General features: G+C 40.4%; 1 long non-coding RNA gene across 1 annotated transcript; it reads left to right on the top strand.

The window, feature by feature from the left end:
- Window positions 1–1,380: 1,380 nt before the first annotated feature.
- Window positions 1,381–13,804, top strand: LOC138855087 (uncharacterized). Its single transcript, XR_011394239.1, has 2 exons — window positions 1,381–1,742; window positions 11,209–13,804. It is a non-coding gene; the product is annotated as an uncharacterized lncRNA (long non-coding RNA).
- The last annotated feature ends 1,095 nt before the right edge of the window (window positions 13,805–14,899 follow it).

Raw genomic sequence — 14,899 nt, 5'->3', positions numbered from 1 at the left:
GCATCTGCTAGAAAAATGACAGGATGGATAATGAGAACCTTCAAAACTAGGGAGGCCAAGCCCATGATGACACTCTTCAGGTCACTTGTTCTATCTAGGCTGGAATATTGCTGCACACTAACAGCACCTTTCAAGGTAGGTGAAATTGCCGACCTAGAAAATGTACAGAGAACTTTCACGGCGCGCATAACGGAGATAAAACACCTCAATTACTGGGAGCGCTTGAGGTTCCTAAACCTGTATTCCCTGGAACGCAGGAGGGAGAGATACATGATTATATACACCTGGAAAATCCTAGAGGGACTAGTACCGAACTTGCACACGAAAATCACTCACTACGAAAGCAAAAGACTTGGCAGACGATGCAACATCCCCCCACTGAAAAGCAGGGGTGTCACTAACACGTTAAGAGACCATACAATAAGTGTCAGGGGCCCGAGACTGTTCAACTGCCTCCCAGCACACATAAGGGGGATTACCAACAGACCCCTGGCAGTCTTCAAGCTGGCACTGGACAAGCACCTAAAGTCGGTTCCTGATCAGCCCGGCTGTGGCTCGTACGTTGGTTTGCGTGCAGCCAGCAGCAACAGTCTGGTTGATCAGGCTCTGATCCACCAGGAGGCCTGGTCACAGACCGGGCCGCGGGGGCGTTGACCCCCGGAACTCTCTCCAGGTCATGCATGGCATCCCCGCTATCTAGTCAACTTCCATCTTGGTGGCCTGGTGGCTAAAGCTCCCGCTTCACACACGGAGGGCCCGGGTTCGATTCCCGGCGGGTGGAAACATTCGACACGTTTCCTTACACCTGTTGTCCTGTTCACCTAGCAGCAAATAGGTACCTGGGTGTTAGTCGACTGGTGTGGGTCGCATCCTGGGGGTCAAGATTAAGGACCCCAATGGAAATAAGTTAGACAGTCCTCGATGACGCACTGACTTTCTTGGGTTATCCTGGGTGGCTAACCCTCCGGGGTTAAAAATCCGAACGAAATCTTATCTTATCTAATTTAACAACGTGTCAGTTCTTTGAACCATTCATCTATAGTGTAAATTACCCAGGATGTACCGCCCCCCCCCCAAAAAAAAAAGTCGGACAAAATGACTTGCCCGAAATACTCTTTTATTTTATTTTATTTATTAATTTGAACATGATACAGAGAAGTACAAAGGAATACAGTTATTAAAGAGCAACATGCCAAAGCCCCTTATATGCAGAGCATTATGGGCATACAAGGGGCTTTTGGCATGCACACTCAACTATTTTTATTCCTTTGTACAACAGTATATGATGTAAAAATAAAATTATTATTATTATTTGTACTTCACTGTATCATATTCAAATAAATAACTAAATAAATTAGTTGCTTCCATGGGTGTGGCCCCTCAAGGAAGGTTCCTTGATGTTGGTGAGAGGCTCTTGATTTAGGGAATTGGATCTGTGCTCCAGTTCCCCGAATTAAGCCTGAATGCCTTCCACATCCCCCCCCCAGGCGCTGTATAATCCTCCGGGTTTAGCGCTTCCCCCTTGATTATAATAATAATAATAATCCATGGGTGTGGTTGCCAGGACACAGACCGGGTTCAATACGGCGCAAAATGTCAGTGGTCCTATAAACCCTCACGAGGACACTTCTTGTGGAACACATCCGTGTATTTTTACTTGCAAAAAACACCAAAAAAATGGCGAGAATTTATCTCTATCATCAATTTCCTGCAGGTGTGTTTGGGCAGCCAGACATGAGGAGGTTAGTGGAAATTATTTCTGTGGGAGGCAGATTTAAGGCTATTTAGAGGAGTGGCAACAACACTGTTGTAAGTGCAAGAATTGACTTTAAATGTTAATAATCTTTCCCCTCCTTTGTATTTTATAGTAAATATTAATATGTAAATGATATAAATGGATCTCTCACTATTTTTAGACTGAAGTTTGGAAATATCGAAAATCCTTGCATAAAATTTTGGTTAGATTTTTAACGCTAAGGAGAGTTATTAAGATATTCAAATTCACATTATTATTATAATAAAAAAGAAGCGTTAAACCACAAGGGCTATTCAAATTCATAAATGTATTTCTTTGCGTAGTATAAAGTTTGTTAAACACAAAGGAAACCACTAATATAAATGAGGATTTTGGGACCCCAATGAAAATAAGTTTGCCTTTTTTTTTTTTTTTTGTTTTTGTTTCGGGGAGGGGGATCCTAGGTGCTGTACAGACGTTACTGCAGTGCTGTCCCTTGTGGGTTTAGCGCTTAGTTGTGATTATATAAATAAAAATACACGTTAGTGTGATCACAAACGTGATATCACAATATGCCAAATAACCACTGTGGAAAAAAAAAATATTGAATTTCCAGGCCCGTGGCCTGGTGGCAAAGCTCTCGCTTCACATGGCATGTCCGGGTTCGATTCCCGGCGAGGGTAGAAACATTGGGCGTGTTTCCTTACAGTAACAGCCTGATTGATCAGGCCATCGTCCACCGGGAGGCCTGGTCATGGACCAGGATGCAGGGGTGTTGATTCCTGGAATACCCTCCAGGTAGACCAGTAAAATGGGTACCTGGGTGTTAGTTGACTGGTGTGGGTCGCATCCTGGGACAAAATTGACCTAATTTCCCCAAAATGCTCAGCATAATCTACACTTGGAATATCCTAGAAGGAATGGTCCCGAATCTGCACACAGAAATCACTCCCTACGAAAGTAAAAGACTGGGCAGGCGATGCAAAATACCCCCAATTAAAAGTAGGGGTGAAAATAGATGGTATAAAATACCGACACAATGGAAACATAAACACATGCAGTTTAATGTGATCCTTTATTGACAACGTTTCGCCCACACAGTGGGCTTTTTCAAGTCACAAACGGATCTACCTGGGGTGGAAGGTACGCGAGTATTTATAGTCAGGTTCAGAATTTTGAATCTGATGATCTACCGGGTGGGGTTATAGAGTCTTGGGTAGCTTGGCAGGGGTATTGGACAAGTTGTGAGTAGACCTTCTGCAGTGTTCTATGTTCTTATGTAAAAGTAGGGGTGCAATTGATACACTAAGAGAAAACACCATAAGTGTCTGGGGCCCAAGACTGTTCAACAGCCTCCCACCAAGCATAAGGGGAATACCAATAAACCCCTGGCTGCCTTCAAGAGAGAGCTGGACAGATACCTAAAGCCAGTGACGGATCAGCCGGGCTGTGGTTCGTATGTTGGACTGTGTGCGGCCAGCAGTAATGGCCTGGTTGATCAGGCCATGATCCACTGGGAGGCCTGGTCGTGGACCGGGCCGTGGGGGCGTTGATCCCTGGAATAACCTCCAGGTAGACTCCAGATAACAAGGGGCTTTCTATATGGCAGTATGTCATTGATGTCAGCTATGGTTTGTATATCTTGTACATGTTTACCTGGAGAGAGTTCCGGGGGTCAACGCCCCCGCGGCCCGGTCTGTGACCAGGCCTCCTGGTGGATCAGAGCCTGATCAACCAGGCTGTTGCTGCTGGCTGTACGCAAACCAACGTACGAGCCACAGCCCGGCTGATCCGGAACTGAGTTTAGGTGCTTGTCCAGTGCCAGCTTGAAGACTGCCAGTGGTCTGTTGGTAATCCCCCTTATGTGTGCTGGGAGGCAGTTGAACAGTCTCGGGCCCCTGACACTTATTGTATGGTCTCTTAACGTGCTAGTGACACCCCTGCTTTTCATTGGGGGGATGGTGCATCGTCTGCCAAGTCTTTTGCTTTCGTAGTGAGTGATTTTCGTGTGCAAGTTCGGTACTAGTCCCTCTAGGATTTTCCAGGTGTATATAATCATGTATCTCTCCCTCCTGCGTTCCAGGGAATACAGGTTTAGGAACCTCAAGCGCTCCCAATAATTGAGGTGTTTTATCTCCGTTATGCGCGCCGTGAAAATTCTCTGTACATTTTCTAGGTCGGCAATTTCACCTGCCTTGAAAGGTGCTGTTAGTGTGCAGCAATATTCCAGCCTAGATAGAAGAAGTGACCTGAAGAGTGTCATCATGGGCTTGGCCTCCCTAGTTTTGAAGGTTCTCATTATCCATCCTGTCATTTTTCTAGCAGATGCGATTGATACAATGTTATGGTCCTTGAAGGTGAGATCCTCCGACATGATCACTCCCAGGTCTTTGACGTTGGTGTTTCGCTCTATTTTGTGGCCAGAATTTTTGTACTCTGATGAAGATTTAATTTCCTCATGTTTACCATATCTGAGTAATTGAAATTTCTCATCGTTGAACTTCATATTGTTTTCTGCAGCCCACTGAAAGATTTGGTTGATGTCCGCCTGGAGCCTTGCAGTGTCTGCAATGGAAGACACTGTCATGCAGATTCGGGTGTCATCTGCAAAGGAAGACACGGTGCTGTGGCTGACATCCTTGTACAGTACTTGTAGAAATAAAGGTATTATTATTATTATTCCTCACATTATCAAGGAACCGTTTCTTGGTAATGTGAGAAATCACGAAAGTGCTTGGAAATTTACAATTTTTTTTTTTCACAGTAGTTATTTTACTTGTTACTGTGTATGATAATTGCACTTATATGTACCTATACCTAAATAAACTTATGGTCTAGATGTGACTTTGTACTGACCATTGCTAATTTCTCTAACTTTGTATTTGTATTAATGTTGGTAGAATTAACTACAGTATGTTACATAAAACAACTTTGTACTTATTACTGCTTACATGTTGAACAACTTGATAAAAACCAACAAACTTTGGCATTGCAGACTTTCTATTAAAGTTAGTTAACATGATGACTTAACCAAGCAGGCAATGCATTATCAAAGACTGTCAATCTTATTTCCACTGGGATCATGTACATAATCCTCTCCCCTCCCTCTTGCTTAACACACTGAGTGTTCGTGGTTCGATCCCCAGCAAGGGTAAAACATTGAATATGTTTCCTTACACCAGTTGTCCTGTTAAAATAAAAATAAAATATTTATTTCTAAGGTTACTATGTGTGTTTATACCATAATATCATTGGAGCAAAGGAAGCCACTATCATGCTGAGGCATTTCGGGCAGACTTAACCTAATTCTGCATAATAATGGCCCCAAAGCACAAAAGTAGAGAAGCTGGGAGTTCTTCAAAGCCTAAGAGAAGCTGTGATGTGCTTCTCATCAGTGAAAAAGTGATAATTCTCCACTTATTGTGCATAATTAATCAATTAAACTTTATAATAGGTATGTATAGGACTTATATACAGTACATTTAGGGTTTGCTACTATCCAGTTTCAGTATCATGGCAGGTCCTTCAAACATATTCCCTGCAGATACGGGGGTCCCACTGTTTAGAGATTAAGGTGTATATACATTACATACACACACACTCTCTTAATAATAATAATAATAATCTTCATTTCTACAAGTACAAGGTGTACAGGCCTAGGTGACATACTACTATATAGAAAGTCCCTTGTTATACAAAGTTTTGGGCAAATTAAGTCAACTTTTTCCTCAGGATGTGACCCACACCAATCAACTAACACCCAGGTACCCATTTTACTGATGGGTAAACAGGGACAGCAGGTGTCTTGTGGAAACACTTCCTAGTGTTTCCAGCTGTACTGGAGGATCATTCCCTAGACCTCAGTATGTGAGCTGAGTGTGATAGTGATCAAGTTACAGGACACCCAATAGTAATAAGACAGATAGTCCTTAATGACACAATGACATACATATTTGTGAATGGTGAGGTGGTATGGTAGAGGCATACCTCACTAATACGGCAGCTTAGGCTCAAGACCACCTCTGTAAAGTGAACATCGCCTTAAAGCAAATCACAGTGCTATATTAATGAAGCGCCATATTAACAAGGTATGCTTGTATATACAACAAAAACCTCTCACAGTGATAAACATCTACAGAGTACCACAGTCAAACATTAGCCATTTTAGTGACAACCTAGGAAGTATGATAACTGATGCACGCATGAACAAAGATCACTTGCTACTCTCAGGTGACTTCAATATAAATCTCCTGCAAGACCAGGACCCACATGTTACTGAATTCACAAACACTATGAGTAACTGCATGTTGCTACCAGCAGTAACAAAACCTACAAGAGTTACAGAGACTAGTGTTTCCCTACTGGACCAACACCATATCCCCTCTAAAATCAGGCAGATAATACCACAGATCACTACCCTACCTTCCTCATCACAAACCTTGGCAAATTACCCCAAGACACTACTAAAGTCACTTTCAGACTTCACAATGAGGCAGCCATTAATAACTTCACAGCAGCAGTGACAAACATTGACTGGCACACTGAGCTAGAAATCTATACAGATATTGACGAATGTATTAATAATTTTCTAAAAAAGACCCAATACCTTTATAACAAGCACTGTCCCAAAAAACTAAACAGATGACAGCTAGGAGACTGAACAGTCCCTGGCTAACACCCAGCATCCTCAAATCCATAAATACAAAGCACCTATATGAAAAACAGTACAGAATGGATCACATAACCAGAGACCAAACAAAACGTTACTCGTCAATCCTAACCAGCCTGATAAGAAGGGCTAAAAAACTGTATTATGAGAACAGATTATCCATCTTACAAGGTGATATAAAAAAGACCTGGAAAACCCTATCAGTAATTCTAGGAACAAAAAAGATATCACAAAATAGTGAAATTAAATTAACAAAACCAGATGAACCCAACTCCCACAGCAAACAGACTCAATAATTTCTTCTCCACTATAGGAAAAAACCTTGCCAATAAAATCCTAAGCTCAGATACCCCACCCAATGACTACCTCACTGGCAACTACCCGAACACACTGTTCTTAGCTCCGACTAACCCTACTGATGTCTCCCTTATTATCAACAAAAAACAAGGCAGGAGATTTAAATACCTTACCACCCTTACATACAATAAAGCGTCACAAGTACTATCACCAATCATTCCAACACTCTTTAACAAATCCATAGAATCCTCTACCTTCCCTACAGTTCTCAAAATAGCAAGGCTCACCCCAATCCATAAAGGAGGAGACCAAACAGACTTGAATAACTATAGGCCAATATCCAACTTACACCCTCTCTCTAAAATCTTCGAAAAATTAATTCATAAGCGAATCTATTCCTACCTCATCTCCCACAACATACTCAACCCCTGTCAGTTTGGGTTCAGGCCTAATAAAAATACTAATGATGCTATTATACACATGCTAGAACACATATACACTGCAATAGAGAAAAAAGAAGTCCCACTGGGGATCTTCATAGACTTACGTAAAGCTTTTGATACAGTTGACCATGACTTGCTCCATATAAAATTGTCGCACTATGGTATAAGAGGGCGCTCCCTCAACTACCTAAAGTCTTGCCTCAGCAAAAGAAGCCAATATGTGTACACAAAGGGGGCAAACTCTTCAGCACAGCTAATCACAGTTGGTTTCCCACAGGGAAGTGTCCTAGGCCCTCTTCTCTTTCTCATATACATAAATGACCTACCAAATGCATCGCAACTACTCAAACCCACACTATTTGCAGATGACACTACATACGTCTTCTCTCACCCGAGCCCAGTCACGCTAGCCAATACTGTAAATACCGAATTACAGAAAATATCTACCTGGACAAGTACTAACAAACTTACTCTAAACATTGACAAAACCTACTTCATTCAGTTTGGTAACAGAGCTACAGTCGTCCCTCTTAACCTACAGTGGACCCTCGACCAACGATGGCATCGATTAACGATAAATCCGACTAGTGATACATTTTAACGCAAAAATTTTGCCTCGACTAGCGCTAAAAAACTCGACCAACACTATTCGTTCCGTCTGAGACGCGTCCACTTCTGGCCAGTGTTTACAAGCCAGCCAGCCACCGTGGTCACTTCCAAGCATACACTCGGAACATTTCATATTATCACAGCCTTTTTAGTGATTTTACCTGCAAAATAAGTCACCATGGGCCCCAAGAAAGCTTCTAGTGCCAACCCTACAGCAAAAAGGGTGAGAATTACTATGGATATGAAGAAAGAGATCATTGCTAAGTATGAAAGTGGAGTGCGTGTCTCCGAGCTGGCCAGGTTGTACACAAAACCCCAATCAACCATCGCTACTATTGTGGGCAAGAAAACGGCAATCAAGGAAGCTGTTTTTGCCAAAGGTGCAACTATGTTTTCGAAACTGAGATCGCAAGTACTCGAAGATGTTGAGAGACTGTTATTGGTGTGGATAAACGAAAAACAGATTGCATCTCTCAAGCGATCATATGTGAAAAAGCTAGGAAGTTGCATGACGATTTAATTAAAAAAATGCCAGCAACTAGTGGTGATGTAAGTGAATTTAAGGCCAGCAAAGGTTGGTTTGAGAGATTTAAAGGGAAGGGAAGTAACCCCGGAAAAGGACTTGCCACCTCAAGTCCTAATGAAAGGGGATTCCCCTTCGAAACACTAAGACCATCAACACTCTCCCCTCCTCCCATCCCATCAATCATCACCTGATTTTCAATAAAGGTAAGTGTCATGTAACTGTGCATGTCTTCTTCAGTTTGTGTGTATTAAAATTAATATTTCATGTGGTAAAAACAATTTTTTTTTTCATACTTTGGGGTGTCCTACAGGGATTAATTTGATTTCCATTATTTCTTATGGGGAAAATTAACTTGACTAACAATGAGCTCTCAGGAACGGATTAATAGCGTTAGTCGAGGGTCCACTGTAATGATAAACAGATCACCTATCACAAAACTCACAGAGGAAAAATTCTTAGGAATCCACCTTGATAATAGACTCAAAATTTCAAACACATATACAACAAATTTCCAAAAATTTTTCCAAGACCGTAGGCATACTATCGAAGATACGGTACAATGTTCCATAGTCAGCCCTCCTGGCCCTATATCACTCGCTTATTTACCCCTATCTCACCTATGGAATTTGTGCATGGGGCTCACCAACAATAAACCATCTCAGACCATTAATTACCCAACAAAAGGCTGCAGTCAGAATGATGATAAATTCCCACTACAGGCAGCACACACCACCAATATTCAAAACTAAACCTACTCACCATATAAAACATCCATACTTATTACTGCACCTACTACATTCATAAAACACTTAATTCTGATATAAACCCTCCCCTCAAACATCTCGTCACCAACCTCAACAGAACACACGACCATAACACAAGGCACAGATCACTCTTTGATGTTCCTCGAGACCATCTCGCGCTATGCAAAAACTCAATGCACATAAAAGGCCCTAAAATCTGGAATTCATTACCTGTGAATATAAAAGAAACACTCTGTTTATAAATTCAATTCTCTTCTCAAAAATCACTTGCTCACCCACAACTAAATAAATACTGAATAATTGTATCTCATAAATGTTTCTCATTATTGTATCTCATAAATGTCTAACCTGTGACCCAATCAAGCTTTATTTTTTAATTACATTACCTAACAGAATACTCCATTCTACTGAATGCTCAGCAACACAGTAAATGGCTATATGACCTGTCTTTGTAATACTCATTTGTGCTAAATTGTTATCTGTATACAATAATGTTTTTACTACTGAATATATCATTGCTTAGTTAATTTTAAGCCTGCTCATAATGCTCTGCATACAAGGGGCTTTGGCATGTTGCACTGTAATAACTTTGTATCTCACTGTATCATGTTCAAATTAATAAATAAAAGTGTATGTAAAATCACTAGTGCATATGCAGTGTGTAAATTATGCTAAACCTTTGGCTAATATTCAAGGTTGTACTATCTTAAAAGCATTAAACACTAGGTGGAGATTGTAATCGTTCTTGGAAATAATTTGCACAGAGTTCACAGGGAAACTTTGCATGGCAATATGATCAGCTGCTTAACTCTTGCTACTAGACTTTATGTTATGAAGCTGATTGTGCTTTTTTTAAAGTTTTCAAGGCTGTAGGTAAGATGAAACAGGGTAAATCAGCCTGCCCAATAACCTCAGCCTCCTGCCCTCCTCGCTTACTGAAAGAAGCCTACCTCACTTGATGTCCAGTGATCAGCTCAGAATAATAAACACAACATTTTTTGTTGTGAATGCTCTCCTTCCTTTTCAAACACTATTTTGCAGTACATTAAGGCTTTGTACCACATTTCCTGTGCACTAAGTGGGGACCCTTTTCTTGTTTTCTCCTTATTTTGCACACTCATTAACATTTCTTTTTGTTCTCTCTAATTGTATATGTGAATTCTCAGACAAAATGTGAAAGCATTATGCATCACATATGCATATTTAACCCTTCAACTGTCCAAACATAGATCTATGTTTATGCGTGTAGAGCTCAGACCTTGATTTTCTCCATTTGAAAGCATGTAAAAAAAACAGATCTACTCTCGGAGCGCTACGCGAGCAAACGTAGATCTACGTTTGGACAGTTTAAGGATTAAAATTTCCACTTTCACTACCCTTGGGGGTTCATGTGTGCCCCATAGCTTGATTGGCAGCACATTCAGCTCACACACTGAGGTCCATAGTTTGATCCCTGGTGTGGGTGGAAACATTAGGACAAGTCTCTTTAAGACACCTGCTGTCCCTGTTCACCTATCAGTAAGATAGGTATGGGTCATATCCTGGGACAAAATTAACGTAATTTGGCCGAAATCCTCTGAACAACAAGGGGCTTTCTATATAGTACATGTAGTATGTTATTGATGTCAGCTTAGCTTGTATATCTTGTACTTGTAGAAATAAAGATTACCTGACACCTCAAGCATTGCTAATACAGTATTCTTCTTAGGTACCATGTTTAATATCCAGAATACAGATGAGGTGAGAAGAATCCCACTCTCTTTTTCAATGCCAATCCTATTGAGCCAAATTTCTGAATCCTTTTGTCTTCGATTTTAATCCTGTTTGAACCCCAGTTAGCTCTTAAACTGTGCCTCTTGTTCAAACCCAAATAACCATACCTCTGATTCTGAGTCCATATTATTTTGACTTGGAGCCCATTTGTTAAACAGTGCATCATTTTCAAACATATTTGACTTGCAACCACCTCTACTACTATCTAATAACTTGCCTTTAAGTTCTAAACTGTTATATTCAGTTTTGAACTTATTTGAATTTCAACTGCCTCTTAATTTTGAACTTGTAAGGTCATTTGAATAGTGATTTCAGATAACTTCTGGCAAGAGTGGTTTTGAATGAATGAGCTTTTAAAGTATTTTATGAATAAATGCTAACTTTTATTGCAGGATTGTGTTGACATGTACTGAGGGGCCAGCAAGGTGACTGCTGAGTTAGGAAGAAAGCAGAGAGAGTCACATTATGTGGAAGATACCTGAGGGCTTAATCCCAAACCTATGTACCACCATAACAACATGAGAGATATGGATCTACAACCATAAAAAATGAAGTGGAGTGAGACATATAGGAGGAAGTTTACAATAGATCCAGTGAAGAGCAGGGATGCCATGGGCACAATAAGATAACAGTGTCAACATCTGTCATGCAAGACTATTCAGCCTGCTACCAGCACATACTAGAAATATTGCCAGATCACCCAGGCTGTCATGGAACCTGTCCTCTTTTTCCCAGGTGGTATAGTATTCAGTACTAGGGTATTTGCATCTTGTAAAGTAAAAGGACACAAGTGCAACTAATGTGACATTTATTGTGGCAACGTTTCGCTCTCCAGGAGCTTTATCAAGCCATTACAAACAATACATGGACACAGAGGGTATATAAAGGCTCTGAGTGAGGTGCAATACTAGTGAGGTACCATTTCGATGTTCGCTAGTGGTAGTAGTAGTAGTAACAAAAATAATACAATATGGAAGAGCAAATAATTCGTACATGAGTAAAAGGATATAAAAGCTATTACTTGGGTAACATAAAAATAGGTTGGACAAATATAGAGTGGAAAGAGGCAGCTTGTTTCAGTGTTCACTCTCTGTAATGTGCTCGTGTAGTATATCAGGAGAGATTATGTGATGTCAGGGTTTACTGTTTTCAGGAGGATTCTTGCTAAGACTTCGGAGATGGTGAAGCTGCCGTTGTTTTGTTTAATTGTATTCGAAACAGCGATCAGTGCTGATTCAAGGCACTTGCGTGTGCGGAAATTAGTTTCTTTGATCACTAATTGGGCGTCTCTGAATTTCATGAGATGATTGGTGGAATTTCGGTGTTGTACACAGGCGTTGTTGTCGTTCCTACATGCGTAAATGTGTTCATTGAGGCGGGTGTCGAGGTTTCTTGCTGTTTCACCCACGTAGATCTTGTCACAGCCTCCACAGGGTATAGTGTAAACTCCTGCATTGACTGGTTCGTGGTGCTTGGGTTTTGTCCTGGTTAGATCCTTTATTGAAGTGGTAGAAGCGATGGCGACTCTGGTGTTAGCTTGTGAAAGTACTTTTGAGACGTTCAGTGCAACCTGGCTGTTGGGAAGAATTGTACACAACACCTGTGTACAACACCGAAATTCCACCAATCATCTCATGAAATTCAGAGATGCCCAATTAGTGATCAAAGAAACTAATTTCCGCACACGCAAGTGCCTTGAATCAGCACTGATCGCTGTTTCGAATACAATTAAACAAAACAACGGCAGCTTCACCATCTCCGAAGTCTTAGCAAGAATCCTCCTGAAAACAGTAAACCCTGCCATCACATAGTCTCTCCTGATATACTACACGAGCACATTACAGAGAGTGAACACTGAAACAAGCTGCCTCTTTCCACTCTATATTTGTCCAACCTATTTTTATGTTACCCAAGTAATAGCTTTTATATCCTTTTACTCATGTACGAATTATTTGCTCTTCCATATTGTATTATTTTTGTTACTACTACTACCACTAGTGAACATCGAAATGGTACCTCACTAGTATTGCACCTCACTCAGAGCCTTTATATACCCTCTGTGTCCATGTATTGTTTGTAATGGCTTGATAAAGCTCCTGGAGAGCGAAACGTTGCCACAATAAATGTCACATTAGTTGCACTTGTGTCCTTTTACTTTACATATTGTCGGTAATTCTACCTACTTTATTACTATTTGCATCTTGGATGATTGTGTCCCAGTCATTGGCATCCCACTATATGTAACTATTACTGGGTAACAAATCCTCATGTTATATATGCTAAGCCTCTTATCTTGGTTCAAAAAGCAACTGTCTAATCAATTAGGGTAATTGTAGACAAATGAGGAGAAATTAAATTTCTTACGAGGGGTTTCCACAACATGCATACTTAAGTTTGGACTTTTAATCAATAAAATGGATGCTACCCTAACCTAAAAATAAAAAAAATACGTATGTATTGGAACGTAAATGTCCTGGTCGCAAGAAGGACGGACACAACTGTCCAAGGATGCCAATGACCGGGACAGAGTTGTCCTGTCACCATAGTATCCATATGGGTTTTGCACTCATATGAATGTAATAATGGGTATGGTATAGGCATTTGTGCCCTTGGATTAAATTTGATTGCCCCCCATCCCCATCCAAGGTGCTGTATGACCCTTAAGAATTTATCACTCATGAGTGGAAAAAAAAAAAAATAAGATTTTTGTGTCACCATAAAAGTCCCTGACTGTGGACCATATTTTAGTCTTTCTGCCTTATGATTTTTATAAATAACAAAAGTGCTTGTAGAGACCTTCATAATTACCAAGATACTTGTAGGGAACTTTATAATTACCAGGGTACTTGTAGGAGATTCATTTAACATTAATTGCTGCTGTTTGCTATTTTAACTTGGCATGGTGATTGTTCATGTTGCTTTTATTAATGTTAATAACTTTGAGCAGTCACCTATGGGGGTCTGAGTGCTCAATAAATGTCAATATTACTGCTGTTATTACTATCACAAGTAGCACTACAACTAGCACAAAACTCCCATCAGTTAAATGGTGATTCATACTGTTTGGATTGAACATGTTCACCTTCCATGCACTGTATTAACTTTAATGCTCCTGCTGATACTATCTTCCTTTCTAGTTAGATGCTGGTTGGGAACTCTTGATCAAAAATATTGGACCTTTCCTCTTAGATCTAACCAGATTGCTTTCCAGTCTCAATTTTGGCCAAGTCATAAAAGACTAAGAGAAGGGGAAAAGGTAAGCCCTGAAAGTTGTGAGCACACCTGTGCCACAAAGTTTTGCAGCCTCTGCTGTTGACTTGTTGGATGCCTAGCCTTGTCCAGGGATTTAAGGAGGACATCATGCTTTCTTGTTAGAAGTAACATATTTATGAGTAGTTCTGTAAGTGGATCAGGACTTTCTTATTAGAAGCTAAGTGTTCAAGTAGGTCAATTTTTATTAGTCACTGGTGGAGACAATCCCATCCTCTTGATTTAGAGGTGGAATTATCAGATGAATATTCTTCTCTGTCCTTGTTGGCAGACAGGGGCTCCTTCCCCTCATGTTTATGTTCACTAGATCTAAGATCTTGTTGATGGATTCAATCTGTAAAGAATTGATTATCTGCCCAATTCTTATTTGTGCCCTCTATGGCAGCAATTAAACTTTTGTAACCCCAGAAACTGCCTAGGAGGGCAGTGTCTTGTTTTTAGACAAACATGACCCAAGGGATTTAGCACTTAAATTGATTATAATAATTTTTAGACAAGTGGCACATAGTCTGCTCTTTGTATCTCTCCTTTATATTTTCTTCCTTACCTAAACTTTTATTTCTGTCTCTCATGAGGCAGTAGAGTATATTATATTACAGACCCTTTGCTCTTGATTTTTTTTTAATGCCTGGTTCACCATACAGTTTGGAACTTGGGAGTAAGAATTTGTTTTCTCTCATTAATTTAATTTTTGAACCCCCTCAGATACACATCCTTAGTACTTTTGCTGATAATCCTTCTCAATTTAATGTCTCGTGTGGGTTTATCATAACCCAAATTCTGCTGTATAGTCCTTGTGGCTTAGCACTTCTT

Source organism: Cherax quadricarinatus, chromosome 80 (genome assembly GCF_038502225.1).
Source record: "Cherax quadricarinatus isolate ZL_2023a chromosome 80, ASM3850222v1, whole genome shotgun sequence".
In the NCBI taxonomy this organism is placed as follows: domain Eukaryota; kingdom Metazoa; phylum Arthropoda; class Malacostraca; order Decapoda; family Parastacidae; genus Cherax; species Cherax quadricarinatus.
Note: the sequence above shows the minus strand (reverse complement) of the source record. Positions and strands in the feature narration are given on the sequence as shown.